Source organism: Artemia franciscana, unplaced genomic scaffold (genome assembly GCF_032884065.1).
Source record: "Artemia franciscana unplaced genomic scaffold, ASM3288406v1 PGA_scaffold_60, whole genome shotgun sequence".
Lineage (NCBI taxonomy): Eukaryota > Metazoa > Arthropoda > Branchiopoda > Anostraca > Artemiidae > Artemia > Artemia franciscana.
The window spans coordinates 288268-308400 of record NW_027062699.1 but is presented as its reverse complement, the minus strand read 5'-3'; the positions used below and the strand labels follow the sequence as shown (position 1 = coordinate 308400).

Genomic DNA, 20133 nt, shown 5'->3' with positions numbered 1-20133 from the left:
AGTAATTTCTGTTCGTTTTAAGTTTTAATGTCGCACCTTGCTTTCAGTGAAAAAAAAACTTGTTTTTTTTTGTTTAATTTTTGAACGTTTTTGAATCAATGTATGTTTTGATTTTGGCTCTCCGCAGAGGAGTAATTAAAACCAAATTTGCATATTTTTTTATTTTTTTTGGCTAAATGGCTTTCTCATAGTTTTGATCGAATGATTTTGAGAAAAAAAAGAGTGGGGGAGGAAGCCTAGTTGCCCTCCGATTTTTTGACTTAAAAAGGAAACTAGAACTTTTAATTTTTTGCGAATGTTTGCATTAGTAAAAGATATACGCAACTTATAAATTAGCTTACATAACGAACTTTTGTATTCTCATGTTTTTATTACATATTTGAGGGGTTCAACCCCTCGTCAGTACCTCGCTCTTTACACTAAAGCTTAAATTTTGTCGCAATTCATTAAGAATGACCCCTGAATCAAAAAAGCCGTAGAATAAATAGTTGAAATTACTAAAAATACTTTAGCGTAAAGAGTGAAGTATTAGAAGGAGGTGAGCCCCTCTTATGCGTAATAATTTCTGTTCGTTTTAAGTTTTAATGCTGCTCCTTACTTCCAGTTAAAAAAACTTTTTCATATTTATTTTTTTATTGTGTTTTTTTTTTTAATAATGCTAGAAACTCCTGCGCTCCCTTCATGGAAATTTTCTGCCCCATGACAAATTCCTCGATGGAAAGCTCCCCAAATATACCCCCCAACATACCTCCCTCTTATCAACCCCTCCCCCAACCAAAAAATCCCCCCTGAAAACGTCTGTACACTTCCCAATAACCATTACTATATGTAAGCACTGGTCAAAGTTTGGCTATCAAAAAATGGCTATCTCAGAATTTTGATCCGTTGACTTTGGGAAAATAATTAGCATGGGAGGGGCCTAGGTGCCCTCCAATTTTTTTGGTCACTTAAAAAGGGCACTAGAACTTTTCATTTCCGTTAGAATGAGCCCTCTTGCAACATTCTAGGACGACTGGATCGATATGATCACCCCTGGGAAAAAAAAAAAAACGCATCCGTGATCTGCCTTCTGGCAAAAAATACAATATTCCACATTTTTGTAGATAGGAGCTTGAAACTGCGACAGTAGGGTTCTCTGATACGCTGAAGCTGATGGTATGATTTTCGTTAAGATTTTATGACTTTTATGGGGTGTTTCCCCCTATTTTCTAAAATAAGGCAAATTTTTTCAGTCTCGTAACTTTTGATGGGTAAGACTAAACTTGATGAAACTTATATATTTAAAATCAGTATTAAAATGCAATTCTTTTGATGTAGCTATTGGTATCAAGATTCTAATTTTTAGAGTTTTGGTTACTATTGAGCCGGGTCGCTCTTTACTACAGTTCGTTACCACGAACTGTTTGAAAAACTAAATGAGTAGCATCTTTAAATTAGGCTATCTTTTTTTGTCTTTAAATTCACTTATGTGACAATTAACTCCCCTCTAAATATTATGGAAGAAATGATAGTATCAAAAACTAATTTAGAATTATTAATGAATTTTGCCAGGATTCGCTCCTGTTTCAACCCGTGTGCCCGTACATACATGGTGCTTTTTCATCCGACTTAATTTGATTGACTCCACGTGTATTTTGTCACAAAGTGCAGTTCAAGTATTTTTTCATATTTTTTTTTGTCAGAAAACCCTGATCAAACAGTTTGTGGTAACGAACTGTAAGTAAGGAGCGATCCGGCTCAATAATAATCCGAAACTCTAAAAAAGGGGTTTTGATACCAGTATATATAACAAAAGAATCGAATTTTTATGCTGGTTTCAAATATGCAGTTTAGTCTTACCAATCAAAGGCTATCAGTCTGAGAAAATTTGCCTGTTTTCGAAAAAAGAAGAAATAACCCTTTAAGGTAATAGAATCTCAATGAAAATCACACCATCGTATTCAGCGTATCAGAGAACCATACTGTAAAGGTTTCAAGCTCCTATCTGAAAAAATGTGGTATTTTGTATTTTTGGCCAGAAGAAAGATCATGGATGAGTGTTTTTTTATTATTTTTTTCCAAGGGGTGTTCGTATCGACCCAGTGGTCCTAAAATATCGTGAGAGGGCTCATTCACACGGAAATTAAAAGTTTCGGTGCCCTTATTAAGTGAACAAAATAATTGGAAGGCAACTAGACCCCTTCCCACGCCCCTTTTTTCTTAGAATCGTCCGAACTAAATTTTGGGATGGGCATTTTGTTCAGCATAGTTAAAAGACCGAATAAATATGTCCTTGGAGATATCTTGACCCCCCACAGCCCATGGGGAAAGGTCTTTAAGTTACAAAATTTGCCCATTGCTTACGTATAGTATTTGTTATTAGGAAGTATGCATACATTTTTTTTTAGAGAGGGGTAAATTTTCTTCTGATTGAATTTTCCACGAGGATAATTTGTCATGGAGAGGGAAGTTTCCATGGGGTGAATTTTTCAGTAAAAATTTTACTCTAGGGGAATTTGCCAAAATTCCTATGCAAAATTCTTCTCATGTCCTGCTTTCTCATTGCCGGCTCAATTATATGTTTGGATTTATTAAGGGTAATTGTCCAGTGCAAATTTTCACCGGGATTAAATTGTCTTGAGAATAAATCCGTGGAGAGGAGGGATTTATCTGTGGAGGTGTTCCCAGATTTCCCGGCATTATTTTAAAAACGATCAGAACTTAAATTTTAAAAAAATAGTTTTTTCACCTGAAAGTAAGAGCAACATTAAAACTTGAAACGAATAGAAATTATTTCGTATATGAGGGGGGTCGCTCCTCCTCAACATCTTGCTCTTTACGCTGAAGTTTGAATTCTGTCCCAATTCTTTAAGAATGACTTCCGAAACACTGTTTGTTTAATTCGAAAATAATTTTTTTAAGTACTAAAAACTTTAGCGTAAAGAGCGGGGTGTTGAGGAAGACCAAACACCTCATACACGCAATGATTTCTTTTCATTTTATGTTGCTCCTTAATTTCAGGTGAAAAAATGACATCTTTTATTTAATTGAATGTTGAATTTGCGAGTCAAATGTCGACGGGAAGGTAACCATAAAAATAAACAAACCTACAAAATCAGCAAAGTTTGATTTTGGAACCACATCTGGATTTATTGAGGGACAAAGGAGGTACATTCATTTGAAATCAGAATTAAAATGCGTATCGACTCTCGCTTTTTTTTTCCTGTGACTTAGCTAACGAATTTATCGGAAAAATTATGATTTTATCAAATGTATAATTTTTTAAACCTTCAATATATTGTATTATTTTTATTTTTATTTATCTGCTGAAAACGGGTCTTGGGATGTGGCCCATGGGTTGATTGGAAATACATTTCAAGATTAATAATGCAATATGGCCTATGCTATTAGTCTTGTGAAAATGGCAAATCAAAAGTGGTAACGCTACATGTTTAATTTGACCTGTGCATTCTATTGCTTGCTTTATTTAATTTTGGTTTTGTATTTCGTATTGCTTTTAGTCCTTTCAAGGCCACTTTATTCTTGGTGATTTTTTATATGGAAATTCTCGAGATACGGTGGGACAATTTAAAAACCACGGAAACCAGAATAAACAAGTATTGACTACTATCGAAAAAAAAAAACACAAAAAAAAGAAGCTGAAAATCTCTACTAAACAAATTCTAAACTTTCTTACTTTTTAAAAGAATTAAGTGATTACTGTCATTGAATTTATTGAAATAAGAATTTGGTTTAGTTAAAAAGATGTCCTGGGGTGCCGATTAGGGAGAGAGGGGGGGGGGGTCTAATTGCTCTCCTGAACTTATAAAACAATCGGTTTTTGTGTATCAGCCAATACAAACTCGAGAAGTGAAGTTAATTACAATGAAATATAACTTTCATGTACCCTTTAGTTTATATTATAATATAGTTGAGCTACATAGGTGCACATTAAGGGGGGAGGGGTAAAATATTTGGAAAGCACCCTCAACTTAACCCCCTCCCTCCCTCCCCCAAATGTGCAAATATATAGCCAAAGAAAACGATTATAAATTAAAGTTTCTCAGATGAAAACATGCTAAGAAAAATTTTTCAGGCTGAGTTGTCTTCCAAAATTTTGAATAGATGGAGGAGGATCGTGTGTAGCTGTGTTATCTTCAGGTGGATTGGTGCTGCGGTGAGTTGTCAGTAGTAGTAGTAATTTTAATATGGCAGGCGCTGTCCTTCCCATGTAGAATTATGCATAGGCTATATTATGGAGTGGGTGATGTGTGAAAATGTATTGGAGGTGGAAGGGCGGGATCTCTGGTTCTTGAGCCTCAAACGAACCCAGCTTAATAATTTACTATTATTCTATAATATTTGAATTTTCTTTACAGCTACAAAAGTTTGTCATCCTACCACCCAGACATCTGTCCAAAGACCAAATATTTTCAAAAAAAGGAATATCCTGAATTGTATTCTTGTTCAGGATCTCAGTAAATATTTCTCAAGTGGCCTAGGGAGGGGTCTTACGAGAGATTGAGAGTAATTCGAACCCTCTTATTATTTTGTTACTTTTTTTCGATTTTTCTTTATTTTGTCGTATATATTCAGAATAGAACAGAAAGAGGGTAGACTAGACATTCCTAAAAAAAAAAAACAGGAGAACAGGAGCACCTTAATTCTCATTTTCATACTTTGATAATTGTTCAAAGGTTTTCAAGAGAGGGAGAGGGTGTTGCATCTCTCGTCTCAACTGGTGGAGGTAATTTAAAGGTAATTACTCCCTTAAGTGAGTTAAATATCTCTAAAATACATCCTAGCTAAGAAAAATCATTTTACGTTTTCTTAAATTACTGTTATCAAACAGTTCGTGGTAACAAACTGTAGTAAGGAGCGACCCGGCTCAATAGTAAACGAAACTCTAAAAAACGGAATTTTGATACTAAAAGATACATCAAAAGAATTTGATTTTTATGCTGATTTTAAATATATAAGTTTCATCAAATTTAGTTTTTGTCATCAAATGTTATGAACCTGAGAAAATTGGCCTCATTTTGGAAAATAGGGGGAAACACCCCCTAAAAGTCATAGGATCTTCACAAAAATCACACCATTGCATTCAGTGTATCAGAGAACCCTATAGAAAAAATTTTTAAGGTCCAATCTACAAAAATGTGGAATTTCATATTTTTTGCCAGAAGACAGATCACGGGTGCGTGTTTATTTTTTTTTTTTTTTCTTTTTCCCGGGGGTCATCGTATCGACCAAGTGGTCCTAGAGTGTTACAAGAGGGCTCATTCTAACGGAAATGAAAAGTTTTAGTGCCCTTTTAAGTGACCAAAAAAATTGGAAGGCACCTAGGCCCCCTCCCACGCTCATTTTTTCCCAAAGTCAACAGATCAAAATTTAGAGATAGCCATTTTGTTTCGCATAGTCGAAAACCACAGTAACTATGTCTCTGAAAATGACTTACTCCCCCACAGTCCCTGGGGGAGGGGCTGCAAGTTACAAACTTTAACCAATGTTTACATACAGTAATGGTTACTGGGAAGTATACCGACGTTTTCAGGGGGATTTTTTTTGGTTTGGGTGTGGGGTTCAGGGGAGGGGGCTATGTGGGAGGATCTTTCCTTGGTGGAATATTTCATGGGGGAAGAGAAATTCAATGAAAAGGGCGCAGGATTTTCTAGCATTATTATTAAAAAAAAACAATGAAAATATAAACATGAAAAAGTTTTTTCAATTGAAAGTAAGGAGTAGCATTAAAACTTAAAACGAACAGATTATTACGCATATTTTTAGTAACTTCAACTATTTATTCTACGACCTTTCTGATTCAGGGGTCATTCTTAAAGAATTGGGATAAAACTTAAGATTTAGTGTTAAGAGCGAGGTATTAACGAGGGGATAAACCCCCTCATATATATAATTAAAAATATAAGAATATAAAAGTTTGTTACGTAAGTTAATTCTTAAGTTACGTATATTTTTTACTAATAAAAACGTTCGTTAAAAATTAAAAGTTCTAGTTGCCTCTTTAAGTAACCGAAAAATTGGAGGGCAACTAGGCCTCCTTCCCCACCCCTTATTTCTTAAAATTGTCTGATCAAAACTAAGAGAAAACCATTTGGCCAAAAAAAGAATTAATATGCAAATTTCATTTTAATAATTTATATAGGCTACGGAGAGCCAAAATCAAGCATACATTAATTCAAAAACGTTCAGAAATTAAAAAAAAAAATAGTTTTTTTTAACTGAAAGTAAGGAGCGACATTAAAACTTAAAACGAACAGAAATTACTCCGTATATGAAATGGATTGTCCCCTCCACAATCCCTCGCTCTTTACGCTAAAGTTTGACTCTTTGCCACAATTCTACTTTCTAAAACAATTAAAAACTTTAGAGCAAACAGCGAGGGATTGTAGAGGGGACAATCCATTTCATATACGGAGTAATTTCTGTTCGTTTTAAGTTTTAATATCGCTCCTTACTTTCAGTTAAAAAAACTAGTTTTTTTTATATTTAATATTAAAAAAAGCCCATCAGACTAACCGTGTTTCAAACTATAAGCTGTAGGAAAAATTGGATTTTACAGCTTTACAGTGTTACAATGAGAAAAAAGTTGACGGTTAGGAGACGTGCTGCGAATGGAAGATGGCAGATATTCGCAGATTCTCCTTTTTGGTCAATTATCCGGGGCCTAACGAAAAGCAGGGCGCCCCATTTTAGTTGGGGGGGGGTCATATGGAAGGATTTAAGGAAAATTAGAAATTGTTGGGTGGGAGTAAAGAGGTAGGCTTCAGATATGATGGTACGGAGATGGATATGCTGGTGCTGGAGGAGGAGCGTGCCTAGCTATGTTGGTGTTAGGCAGCCTCATGTTAAAGCGAGTTTTAGTATATGTAAAGAATCTATAAAAGTAGGGATTCAAAATGGCTTCTCACCTAACAGTCTCCCTTTTTTATTTATAGTGCTAAATCAAATTAAAGTCAAAAAGGGTAAAGTCCAATTAAGCGCTAGTTTTCTATAATCCTAGAAACATAGGGAAACAAAATTAGTTGGTTTATTTGTACTAGTTTTTATGGCATTTGGTACTAACCAAGTGAAATATAGCCTAGCGATCGCAAATTCTGTCGGTCTGTCAGTCTGTCGGCCTGTCCGTCTCTCTGCCACGGTTTTCCTACTTTAGGCACTTCCAGTCAAGCTAGGACGATGAAACTTGGCAGGCGCATCAGGGACTGGACCAGATTAAATTAGAAATAGCCGTTTTCCTGATTTGACCAATGGTGGGGGGATTGGGGACCGGTTAATTCTCGTAAAAATAGCAAAAAATGAAGTTTTTTAACTTACGAACGGGTTATAGGATCTTAATGAAATTTGATTTTTGGAAGGATATCGTATCTGAGAGATTTCACTTTAAATCCCGACCAGATCAGGTGACATTGGGGGGGAGTTCGAGAAGGGGAACTTAAAATCTTGGAAAACGCTTAGAGTGGAGGGATCGGGATGAAACTTGGTGGAAAAAATAAGCACAAGTCCTAGATACGTTATTGACATAACTGGAACGGATCTGCTCTGTTTGCAGGAGTTGGGGGGGGGTTAATTCTGAAAAATTAGAAAAATGAGGTATTTTTAACTTACGAAGAAGTGATCGGATCTTAATGAAATTTGAAGTTTGGAAGGATATCATGTCTAAAGAGGTCTTATTTTAAATCCCGACTGGATCCGGTGACATTGGGGGGAATTGACGGGGGAGCTAAAATCTTGGAAAACGCTTAGAGTGGAGGGAACGGGATGAAACTTGGGGGGGGGATAAGCACAAGTTCTAGATACGTGATTGACATAACCGGAACGGATCCGCTCTCTTTGTGGGAGTTGGGGGGGGGGGGGTTAATTCTGTACAAATTAGAAAAATGAGGTATTTTAAACTTATGAAGGAGTGATAGGATATTAATGAAATTTGAAATTTGGAAGGATATCATATCTCAGAGCTCTTATTCTAAATCCTGACTGGATCCGGTGACATTGGGGGGAATTGGGGGGGACCTAAAATCTTGGAAAACGCTTAGAACCAAGGGATCAGGATGAAACTTGGTGGTAAAAATAAGCACAAGTTCTAGATACGTTATTTAAATAACCGGAACGGATCTGCTCTATGTGTGGAGTTGGTGGGGGGGGGTTAATTCTGAAAATTAAAAAAATGAGGTATTTTTAACTTACGAAGGAGTGATCGGATGTTAATGAAATTTGAAGTTTCGAACGATATCGTGTCTCAGAGCTATTGTTTTAAATTCCGACAGGATCCGGTGAAATTGGGGGAAATTGAGGGAGGGGTGACCTAAAATCTTCGAAAACGCTTAGAGTGGGGGGATCGGGATGAAACTTGGTGGGAAAAATAAAGACAATCTCTAGATACATGACTGACATAACCGGAACGGATCTTCTCTCTTTGGAGGAGTGGGGGGGGTTTAATTCTGAAAATTAGAAAAATGAGGTGTTTTTAACTTACGAAAGAGTGATCAGATCTTAATGAAATTTGATGTTTGGAAGGATATCAGGTCTCAGAGCTCTTATATTAAATTTCGACCTCATCCGGTGAAGGAGAAGTTGTGGGGGCGGAGCCTATAATCTTGGAAAATGCTTAGAGTAGTGGGATCAGGATGAAACTTGGTGGGAAAAATAAGTACAAGTCTTAGATACGGGATTGACACAACCGGAACGGATATGCTGTCTTTCGGGGAGTTGGGGGAGGGAGGGTTAATTCTAAAAATTAGAAAAAATGATATATTTTTAACTTGCGAAAGAGTGATCGTATCTTAATGAAATATCATATTTAGAAGGACCTCAAAAGTCAGATCTCTTATCTCTTTTCTCCCGACCGGGTCCAGTTTCATTAGGGGGGGGGGTTGAAATCTTGGAAAACGCTTAAAACGGAGAGATCAGGATGAAACTTGGTGGAAAGAATAAGCAAAAGTCCAAGATAGGTGACTGACATAACCGGACCGGATCCGCTCTCTTTCGTGGAGTTGGGGGGGGGGGGGGGGTTAATTCGAAAAAGTTAGAAAAAATGACGTATTTGTAACTTACGAACGGGAGATCAGATCTTAATGAAATTTGATATATGGAAGGATATTGTGCTTTAAAACTCTCATTTTAAATCCTGGCCAGATCCGGTGAAATTAAAGGGAGTTGGAGGGGGAAGCTGGAATTCTTGGAAAACGTGAAAATCGAGGTATCTTACGAATAGGTGATCGGATCTCAATGAAACTTGATATATAGAAGAATTTTATGTCTAGGATGCTCCATTATCAATTCGAATTGGATTTGGGGACATAGAGGGCTGGAGGGGGGAAACAGAAATCTTGGAAACCGGAAATCTTGGAAAACGCTTAGAGTGGATATATCAGGATGAAACTTGATGGGAAGAATAAGCACAAGTTATATATACGAGATTGACATAATTGGTACGGATCCGTTCTCTTTGGGGGAGCTGGAGCTTGTTAAATTGGAAAAATTAAAAAAATTGAGGTATTTTTAACTTAAGAACGGGTAACCGGATCGTACTGTAATTTGATATTTAGAAGGAACCCATGTCTCAGAGCTCTTATTTCTATTCCCGATCAGATCTTTGGAGATCTGGTTGTTGGGGGGAGTTGGAGGGGGAAACCAGAAATCTTGGAAAATGCTTATAAATGTTGTAGATACATAACTGACGTAACCGGACTGGATACGCTTTCTTTGGGGGAGATAGGTGGTGAGGTTCAGTGCTTTGGCGAGTTTGGTGCTTCTGGACGTGCTAGGAGGATGAAAATTGGTAGGCGTGTCAGGAAGCTGTACAAATTGACTTGATAAAATCGTTTTCCCCGATCCGAACATCTGGGGGGCTGAAGGGAGAGGAAAAATTAGAAAAATTAAGGTATTTTTTACTTGCGAGTGGGTGATCGGATCTTAATGAATTTTGATATCTAGAAGGACTTCGTGACTGGGAGCTCTTATTTTAATTCCCAACCGGCATTAAGCCTCTGATTTTCCTTTTAAAGCAATCTATTGACTCTTAGAATTTTGCTAGAGCTCATACCATATGAGCTCTTGGCTCTTCCGATCTCGCCACAAGTGCCATATGAGCTCTTGTATTTATATATATTTAATAGGCTGTGAAGTAATAATTTTTATCCGTTTTAAGTTTCAACTTCGTTCTTTACTTCCCTCGGAAAAAATTAGTTTTTTTTTAAATTAATCTTTTCTTAGACAGAGCTATTAAGCGGCCTATGTTTTTTGTTTTGGTTTTATGTGGCCCGCTGATATCAAAGCTATTTATTAATATAAAATGGCAAACCAACAAACAAATCAATTTAAATCATTTTGAATCAATTTGATCTTACAGAATCAAAAGCCATTCAAAATTACGAGCAAATGAATAGCGCAATAGACGGGGATATTAGAGAAGAGCTTGGTTAAATTTTGAGATTGAATATCCGGTTGGATTTGAGGGAAACAGAAGGGGGATATGTACTGCAACATTAGTGGTGAATTTGGCAGAAAAATCCGTGTGTATACAACATTCACCTTCGCCCTCCTGAGAGCTTGTTTATGCTATACAACTGTCGTCTGCAACCGCTCATTGCTGACAATTTTAGGAAAAGCCAATTTCAGATTGTTTGCTTATGGCACTCTGTATTTACCAAGTGACATATAGCAACCGCAATTTCCGTCGGTCTGTCGGACTTTCGGTTTCGGTTTTACTAGTTTGGGCACTTCAAGATAAGCTAGGAGGATGAACTTTGGCAGGCATATCAAGGACCAGACCAGATTAAATTTAAAATAGTCATTTTCCCGATTCGACCTTCGGGGGGGGGAGAGTTGGGGGACGGTTTATTCGGAAAAATTAGAAAAATGAGGTATTTTTAACTTACGAAGGGTTGATCGGAATCTTAATGAAAATTGATATTTAGAAGGACCTCGTGTCTCAGAGCTCTGATTTTAAATTTGTACCGGATCCAGTGACATTGGGGGGAGTTGGAGGGGGAAACCAAAATCTTGGAAAACGTTTAGAGTATAGAGATCGGGTTGAAACTTGGAGGGAAAAATAAGCACATGTCCTAGATACGTTATTGATATAACTGGACCGGATCCGCTCTCTTTGGGGGAGTTGGAGGAATTTACTAATTTGGGCACTTCCAGATAAGCTAGGACGATGAAGTTGGCAGGCGTATCAGGGACCAGACTAGATTCAATTAGAAATAGCCTCTTCCCCAATACGACCAGCTGGGGGGGGGGGAGCAAGCGATCAAGGTGGTTGAGAAGAATTTTATTCGCCGATAAAATAAATGATTGTTCTCTTAAGCAGTTTGTGGTCTAGGGGTGTGAATCTCGCTGAGGGTGCGAGAGGTCTCATGTTCGAATCCCAGACCACGCCAATTTTTACATGAAGAAGATCTTAAACTAGATACGTGATCAGTATAGCGATCGCTGAAAGTTGGCAGGCATATCAGAGACCCGACCAGATTAAATTAGATATAGTCGCTTCTCCGATTTGACGATCTGGGGGAACTTAGGAAAGGGTTATCGGATCTTAATAAAATTTGATATTTAGAAGAACCACGTGTCCCAGAACTCTTATTTTAAATCCTGATCGTATCCGGTGACATTGGGGGGAGTTGGAGGTGGAAACCGGAAATCTTGGAAAGCGCTTAGAGTGGAAAGATTGTAATGAAACTTAGTGGGAAGAAGCACTTGGTTTTTCCAATCTCGTCACAAGTGCCATATAGCTCTTGGCTCTTGTTTTTATGATGTATTGCTTAATGTTATTAAATTCACCAAGTATCGTATTTTTTAAACAAATACTTTTCTTCACTACTGCTTGAATATCACCTACTTCATTAGTACCCCCTTTTGCCCCCCTCCCGTCAATAAAAATGCCGTAGCTAGGCTCCTGCCCAAAACAGAACACCTGTTTAGAAGGGAAATCCCCAAAATGGAAGCACACTGCTTATTAGCACTTAAATTTCATTAAATTTTTCATTGATACAACTAAACAGGTTTGACATGCTTTGTGTGGAAAGATCTGCGCGTCACACTCTGGACTCTTTCCAACATAAATTCGTTGGCTATCTTGATTTGTCCATGCTGGATGAAAGTCAGACAATGTGGAAGGATTTTACTTTTTTTAAATGTGAGTTTCTGTTCTTTTCTTCTTCTGAGTATTGTAATGGGAATAAACGCAGTTTTGGGTCATAGTCAAAAGACTGATATTGGGGGTAATGTTTATATTAACGGACTATTCAGGTAACTAAGAAATAAACATGTCTCTATTGGATAGCCAGAATTCCATCCCTAATCCAAATTTAAAATTCACTTGCATTGAAAATGAACTTTACCCCAGCCCCCCCCCGAATATGCGAATATACACCCTGAATTAGAATACAGCCTACCCTGTTGGATTCAGGATGCAATGCTGACTAGCCTATAGAGGTTAGTTTATTTCAAAGCTACCTGAATTGCCCGTTATGGTAAAACCATCGATTTGTGGCTCTCCAGAAGGAAAAACTATGCATTAAAAGGGGTAACAATTAGCCTAGATTATTTTGTTTAATGTTTAAATTCGTTTTTGTGACAATCCACTCCTCTCTAAATATTATGGAATAATTAATATTTACCAAAATGATTTAGCATCTTAAATAAAGGTATTAGCCTATAAATGGGGGTAAATATTTTGTTTTTCATATTATTGACATTCAAATAAATTGATCATACGAGTAGATGGCATTTTTTATGTTCTTTCGAAATATAACAATCTCTTTTTTCCTAAATTCAATTTTAAGCCCTCTTAGGACCCTTGAAAATATTAATTTCATTCTATATTTTTTGGACATAAATATGAGTTGTAACATTTGTTTCAAACTTGCTATTTCATTATAAATCCATTTTGTAAAAGTTGTATAATTCCAATCATTGATTTGTCAAGATTAAGTTAACTAAAAAAATTCAAAACAAATCTGCCATGTTCTTTTTCTGTAAGGACACTTAATCACTGCCGTTTCTCCTTTATGTCGAAAAAATGCCGAAGCCGACAGAAGAATCATGAACTAATGAAACATGAAATAAATGAACTAACATCATTTGTATACAATCCTAATTACTGGATTAATGCCAGATTTACCTCTCACTCAATCGGACTTATCTGTCTTGGCTTTTTCTACAATTAGCCATGGCTTGATGCCCACAATTATTCGATTTTAAGTCATACTTACTCCCGCCGTTTACCCGTGCCATTTAACCAAACACTTGGAAAACTATAGTTTCTATGACTATCTACCTTAGTTCTTCTGCCCTAGGAAAAAAGACGGACGGAAGAAAGGAGAAATTGTTTATCAAAAGTAATGAAATTGTAATCAAATAGTAATTCTGGAATCCGTGGTTAAAGCCTTCTTTACATTCAAAAATCAGAAATATTTGGTCATTTTTAAGGGCTTAAAAAGGGCTTAAATTTGAATTTGCGGGATAAGTGAGTATCATGTTCGTAAAGAGCATAAAAAAAGTATCGAGTGGTATGTTTGCTGTATTCACTAGTCAATAATATAAACAGTGAAATATTTACCCAAATGGGTAAATATTAGGGAAACAATTAGGAAGGAAACACTTAGGAAACGTATTAGGGAAACAATTCTTGTTTCATAATATGCCGAAAATTTTTAGTTAACCCATTTAAAGGTGTTTCCACCATAATTTATCCTAACCAGAACTGTTCAAGGGTGGTGGGACAACAGTATAGTGAGGCTACATGCAAAATGTGTTAACTATGCTTTCTCTGCATATAATAAAGTAGGAAATTGTTTTCTTAACATATTTCCATCTCTTCAGTTTTTTCTTTAAGAAAATACCCCTTGGGCATTTCTCATGCATTTTTCCATGATTTACTCCTGTTTTAACCGGTTTACCCATATATTTATGTTACTTTATCATCCGGCTTTATTTGATTCACTCGAAATGCATTTGGTCACAGAGTACACTTAAAGTATTTCATTTTATAGTTGAAAACCCTGATTTAATGTTTGTTAATACGAATAAAGTGCTGACTTTTTTTATATTCTTACCAGATATAATAATCGTTGTTTGTCGCAAATCCAATATGGACCTTCAAGGATAATTAAATTGAAAAACAATAAGTTTTTTGAACTGAAAGTAAGGAGTAATGTTAAAACTTAAAGCGAATAGAAATTATTACGTATCTGAGGCTGGTTGCCCCCTCCTCAACACCTCTCTCTTTACGTTAAAGTTTGTAAGTACTTTTAAAAAAGCTTCTTATTGTTCTAGGTAAACGAACCTATTGTTTCAGGATTCATTCTCAAAGAATTGGGACAAAATTAAACTTTAGGGTTGAGGAGGGGGGCAACCCCTTTCAAATACGTAATAATTTCGGTAAATGATTAGTTTTGTTTCAGAAGTGCTCTAAAGTGCGTATAACTGCATATAGCAAGATTCTGACGATCTCATATTGTTTCCTTGTCATTATTAGAGAAGCTCATCCATTTCTGGTTGACCCCCCTCCTCCATGGGGATAACTAAAAATGCATTAAGTGGGCTTGCTTACAGGTAACATTGCCTATAGAGTGAAGCGTATTAGTCCATGAGCCCCGCGGGCAGTCTGGCGAGGTCTAAATTCTATATTTATTCAACAAAGGGTGAAAAAACTAAAAAAAACAAAAAAAAACATCAAATGAGGTTTATTGAATAAATATAGAATACAGACCTCGCCCCGCTATATCTAGACAATTTCATCCTGGTGAAAACTTCCCCGGACAACTACCCTTAATATCTCTTCGCGTAAAATTGAGTTAGTGAAGAGAAAAAGCAAGACATAAGAAGAATGTCTTATAGGAATTCTGCTAAAATCCCCCAGTGTAAAATTTCCACTGAAAATTCACCCTCTGGCAACTTCCCTCCTCATGGAAAATTCCCTGCAGAAAATACGTCCCCCAACCCGAGACACGTATACATACTTCCCAATAACAAATACTATACGCAAACAATGGGCAAATCTTATAAATTAAAGACCTTTTCCCATGGATTGTGATGGGTCGTGTTATCGTTAAAGGAATAGTTATTCGGCCTTTCAGGTATGCTGAACAAAATGGAACATAATGTGAACAAACAAATCTCAAATTTTTAATGTCCAATTTTTAGAAAAAAGGGGCGTTGGAGGGGACTTAGTTGGCTTCCAATCTTTTTGGTCAATTGGTCATCGATCGAATGAGCCCTCTCCCGATATTCTTGGACCTATGGGTCCATATGATCACCCTTCTACTTTTGTTTTCCCTATTGTTTCTACTTTGTATTTGTTTATGATCACCCTTGGAAAATGAAACATCAAGAAAGAAATAACACGCATCCGTAATCTCTCATCTGGAAAAAAAAAAAAAAATACAAATTCCACATTTTTTCAGAAAGGAGCTTGAAACTTCTACTATATGGTTCTCTGATATGCTGAATCTGATGATGTGGTTTTCATTAGGATTCTATGACTTCTGGGGTATTTCCTTTTTTTTGAAAATCTGGCAAGTATTCTCGGGCTAGAAGCCTTTGTTGTGCAAAACTAAACTTAATGAAACTGATATATTTAGAATCAGCAGAAGTCGATTCTTTGGATATATCTTTTGGTATCAAAATTCTGTTTTTTAGGGTGTCGGTTACTATTGAGCCTGGTCGCTTACTTACAGCTCCTTGCCTGGATATTTTAGATACGGTTTATACTCTGTTAGCGTCACCCTTGTTAAATCCGGTTTACCTGTAAATTGAATCGACAGTAACAAAATTGAGAATCAATAAATTTATGGGAAATATATAGCCTAATGTGGGCTATATATTTGGGCAAGGTTAGAAAGGTAATGTTAAGCTTGGTAGGGCATATAGGCCTACTGGTATTACCGTGAAAATGAATACATCAGAAGTGGGAACGCTATATATATTGACCTGTGCATTCTTTTGATCACTTTATTTGTTTTTTAGTTTCGTAGTAAAAGTTTCCAGTACTTTTTATTTTTATAGATTTATCGTGGAAAGAGAAAGTGTCTTCAAAAAGTATTAAATTTTTTTTTTTAAGATCAATTTCCAATTTTACTCAGGTTCCCACTTAAATCGTTGAAGTATGGTTACATGTGCTTTTAAGGCTTCTTTACTCGCAGTGAGTTTTTATATGAACAGTTCTCGAGATACGTTAGGGTAAATTAAAGAAAAGGGAAACCAGAATTATCAAGAATTCACAATTTTTCTCGAGAATTCACAGTTCACAATTGTTAGCGCACTAGGCTAATATCGAAATAAAAAACAGAGAAAATTTCTACAAAACACAGTTAAATTTCTGGCCTTTTTTGCGCTATAGGCGAAGTCTTATGAAGCGTCCCCCCCCCCGTCTCCGAAAAATTTTCCGGACCGAATTTTAGACCCTCGTGCAACTGAACCACCGTGCTGAGTTCTACAAATCCAAGGACTCGGGCCACTATCAGTTTCACCCAATTAATTGGGTACAACACAAACTAGAATCTTTACATGTTCAGCTTCGTTGGAATCGTTGGTTTTTTAAAGTCATGATATAAAAGTCTGTCAAAATGATTTACAAAACGGCTGTTTTTTTGTGTGTCACAAAAACAAAGAAAATCGGACGTCACAAACCATTAAAGCCAGATTTATTTCTCCTTTTCTATGTTTGTTTATGCTTTATGTCTTCACCCTGTCACTATCGAAAAATATTAGTTCTAAAACAGAAACAAGAGGAGGGTGTAGGTAGAAATTGATGTATAATCCCCAGGTCCATATTCAGGACTTTTGTTTGGGGGGCTATTTTCTCCGGGGGAGGGGAACAAAACTTAAAAAAACATCAAAAAAGTGAGGTTTATTTTAATCCCTCTTAATTTCTGGGAATATTTCTGGTCTACGCTGTTACTATGAAAGTAAATGGCACCATTAAACACCAATATGAACAGAACTTATTCTTTTAATTGGGAAAATTCCCCTTCCTCATCCTCACGACTATCCTTATGGTCGTGGAAACTTCAGAGGATGCTCGTTTGATCAGAAATTGAAGGTCAGAAAACCCTTTTGTAGAAGTTTCAAGTTCCTATATACTAAAATTTCGAATTTTACATTTTTTGGTAGATAAAAGATCCAGGAGGATCTTTACATTGAGGAATTTTCGTGGGGAAAAGGAATTTTCCATAGAGAGGGAGACAGATTTCTTGGCATTATTGAAAAAAAAACATAAGAAATTAAATAAAGAATAGCAAGTCTTTTCAACTGAAATTAAGGAGTAACATTAAAAATTAGCCTAAACAAACAGACCAACATTAACCTAAGCAAACATTAACATTAGAAACATTATCAATAGAGCAACATTAACCTAAACAAACAGAAATTATCATGTAAATGAGGAGGGCTGCTCCTTACTCAATGCGGTCTTTGCACTAATTTTTTTTAACTTTAAAAAAGTTTATTATTCTAATAAAACAAGAGTCACTCTTAAATAATAGAACAAAACGTCAAATTTTAGCGCGAAGATTATGGTATTGAGGAGGCGGCAAACTTATTCATATACAGAATAGCTTCTGTTCGTTTTATGGTTTTATTCTACTCCGTACTTTCAGTTTAAAAATCTTAATTTTTTTTTATTTTATTTTCATCTACCTGGATGTGTTTTGTTATGAAGTTTAATATGGAGTCTATCCAGTGTAGAATTATGCACATATTCTTGGATTGGTGATGTCGGGGGGGGGGAGGGATGCTGGAGGGGTGTGTGTGTGTGGAATTCCTTGTGCTTGACCCTCTTACGATCCCAGTTTGATGGTTTACTATCATTCTTGATTTTTTATTTTCATCTACCTGGATGTGTTTTGTTATGAAGCTTAATATGGAGTCTATCCAGTGTAGAATTATGCACATATTATTGAATTGGTGATGTCGGGGGGGGGATGCGGGAGGGGTGTGTGTGTGGAATTCCTTGTGCTTGACCCTATCATTCTCTGATATTTGAATTCTCTTTATAGCTTCAAAAGTTTGTCATCCTACCATTTAAGCATCTGTACAATGACCACGCTTTCACTCCATCCATCCAAAGACCCAAAGGAAGGGCAGGTTGTTCCCAAGTTGCCTAGGATGGGGCCTATCTATCAGCAATTCTATCAGCAAAGCCATTCTATTAGCAAAATTGACCGACCGGGAGCAGCACCATTATGCCTAATATATTTTATCGTATTTATTTTGGATGATCAAGGTCAGAGAAGGAGGGAAACTAGAAATTCCTAAAAATAGAAGAACCTTATTTCTCATTCTCATACTTTGATAATTGCTCAGAGTTACTAGAGAAAGGGGGGGGGGAGTGCATCCCTGTCCGCAACCAGTGGAGCTCATTTAAAGATAATATCCTCCTTAAGTGAGTGAAATACCTCCGAAGCAGATCTAAACTAAAAAAAATTATGTTACTTACCCTTTATATTTTTTTTTATTAAAAAAAGCCCATCAGACTAACCATGTTTCATACACTAAGCTATATAATTAAATTAAGCTATAAAATAAAATTGTTATTCACAGATTCTCCTTTTCAGCCAGTCACCTGGAGCCAAAAAGAAAGCAAATTGTCCCCAAACTAGGTCGGGGAGGTGACGAAGGATTTAAGGAAACTTAGAAATTTTTGGGAGGGTGTAAAGAGGGTGGCTTTAGATATGTTGGTACGGAGGAGGAGTATGCCTAGCTGTGTTTGTGTTAGGCAGCTTGGTGCTGCAGCCAGTTTTAGTATATGTAAAGAATAGATAAAAAGTAGAGATTCGAAAAGGTAGCACTCCTTATTTTGTCTGTACAGAGCGACTCAAAATTCGATCTTCCTTTTCCAGAAGAGAGAATAGTCATTGTAGTATAGTTGTTACTGTGAATGCCCGAAATCTGGTTAATGTTGACATTCACCGGTGTTTGTCCGAAATTCCTATTTCTCTGCTTGTATTCAATTAGAGTGGCGAATCAGCTTTTTCAGTCATATGCAAGCTTTAATGGTAAAAGTTACTTCTGTTTGGGTTGGGTTCAATTAAGTTATAAATCTCAGAAATCGGTGAAAACCTAACCCAACCTGTCACCATGAGATGCTGCATAAAACTGAAAAAGTTAACTGTAACTCCAATGGGAAAATCCAAGGAGAAAAAAAGATATTTCGGACATTCTCTGAATTGTTGATATAAGCAAATTTTGGACATTCACGGTAACGCAGTAACTAAATGTTGTCTTTGTTTCATCAGTTTTTGCATCCTTTACCTCCTAAGAAATTTGTTACTCTTAACAGGAAAAACGCGTTCCTCGTAATGTAACAAGACGTCTATTAGTTTGTTTGATATTTGGTTAAAATTGGATATATTTGCAGACAACCTGTCTGATTCATGCTTTTTGCAACGACATCCCTCTGGTTCTTTTACCTGCTCTTGGGAATGTACGGTTGATCGTATAGACGCAACAATAATCACTTCTTTATGCTGTGTCCGTTTGAAAAGGAAGTCATAAAAGAAATAGATGTAAGGCAACTTACAAATATTGTCTTTCTTTTTCTAGCAGTTAATAATTGATGTGAGCTATATTTCTTATATGTATGTAACAATAATGGATATTTATGCAAAATTTCAGGGGTGTAATTAGCCATGGGGCAGAGGGGTGGAGGAACTGTCAACTCTCTCACCCCAGTTTGTCCTCCAGGTGAAATTTAGTGGGTTCTTTTCTGTTATAGTGACTATGCATATAGAAGCTAAGTAGAACCGGTTTTTTCATTAGTTTTTTGACAAGTAACAGAATAGATGGGAAATATATAATTTGGGCTATATATTTGCACAAGAGGTGGTTGGGGTATAATTTTTTGACAGTGTGAAGTTAGAAAACAATTCCCACTGTGTAATATGTAAAATAATTATACCTAACATATTTTGGATGCTCACCCGCTATACTTTACCCCCATCCCCCCGAATTTGCAAATATATAGCTCAAATTTGTTTCTAAAGTATTATATTTGCATCATATTTTGAGCTATTTTATTAGGATTAGCCAGAGAAACGAACTTTACTTAGCTTCTATATAGATATGCGCCATAACAGAGAAGTACCATTTAGTTTCTTAAAAAATCATGTCGAAATTAAGATAAACCCGTCT

General features: G+C 36.3%; 1 protein-coding gene across 14 annotated transcripts in view; it reads left to right on the top strand.

Moving 5' to 3' along the window:
• Positions 1-20133, top strand: part of LOC136042072 (uncharacterized) — a 522356-nt gene that overhangs the window by 405365 nt on the left and 96858 nt on the right. Inside the window, exon 1 of one of the 14 annotated variants that reach the window (XM_065726959.1) lies at positions 11238-12136. The exons of 10 other annotated variants lie outside the window; for them this stretch is intronic. The gene's annotated coding sequence lies outside the window, so the exon portion shown is untranslated. 3 more of the 14 variants (XM_065726956.1, XM_065726958.1, XM_065726957.1) reach the window with 3 other exon arrangements.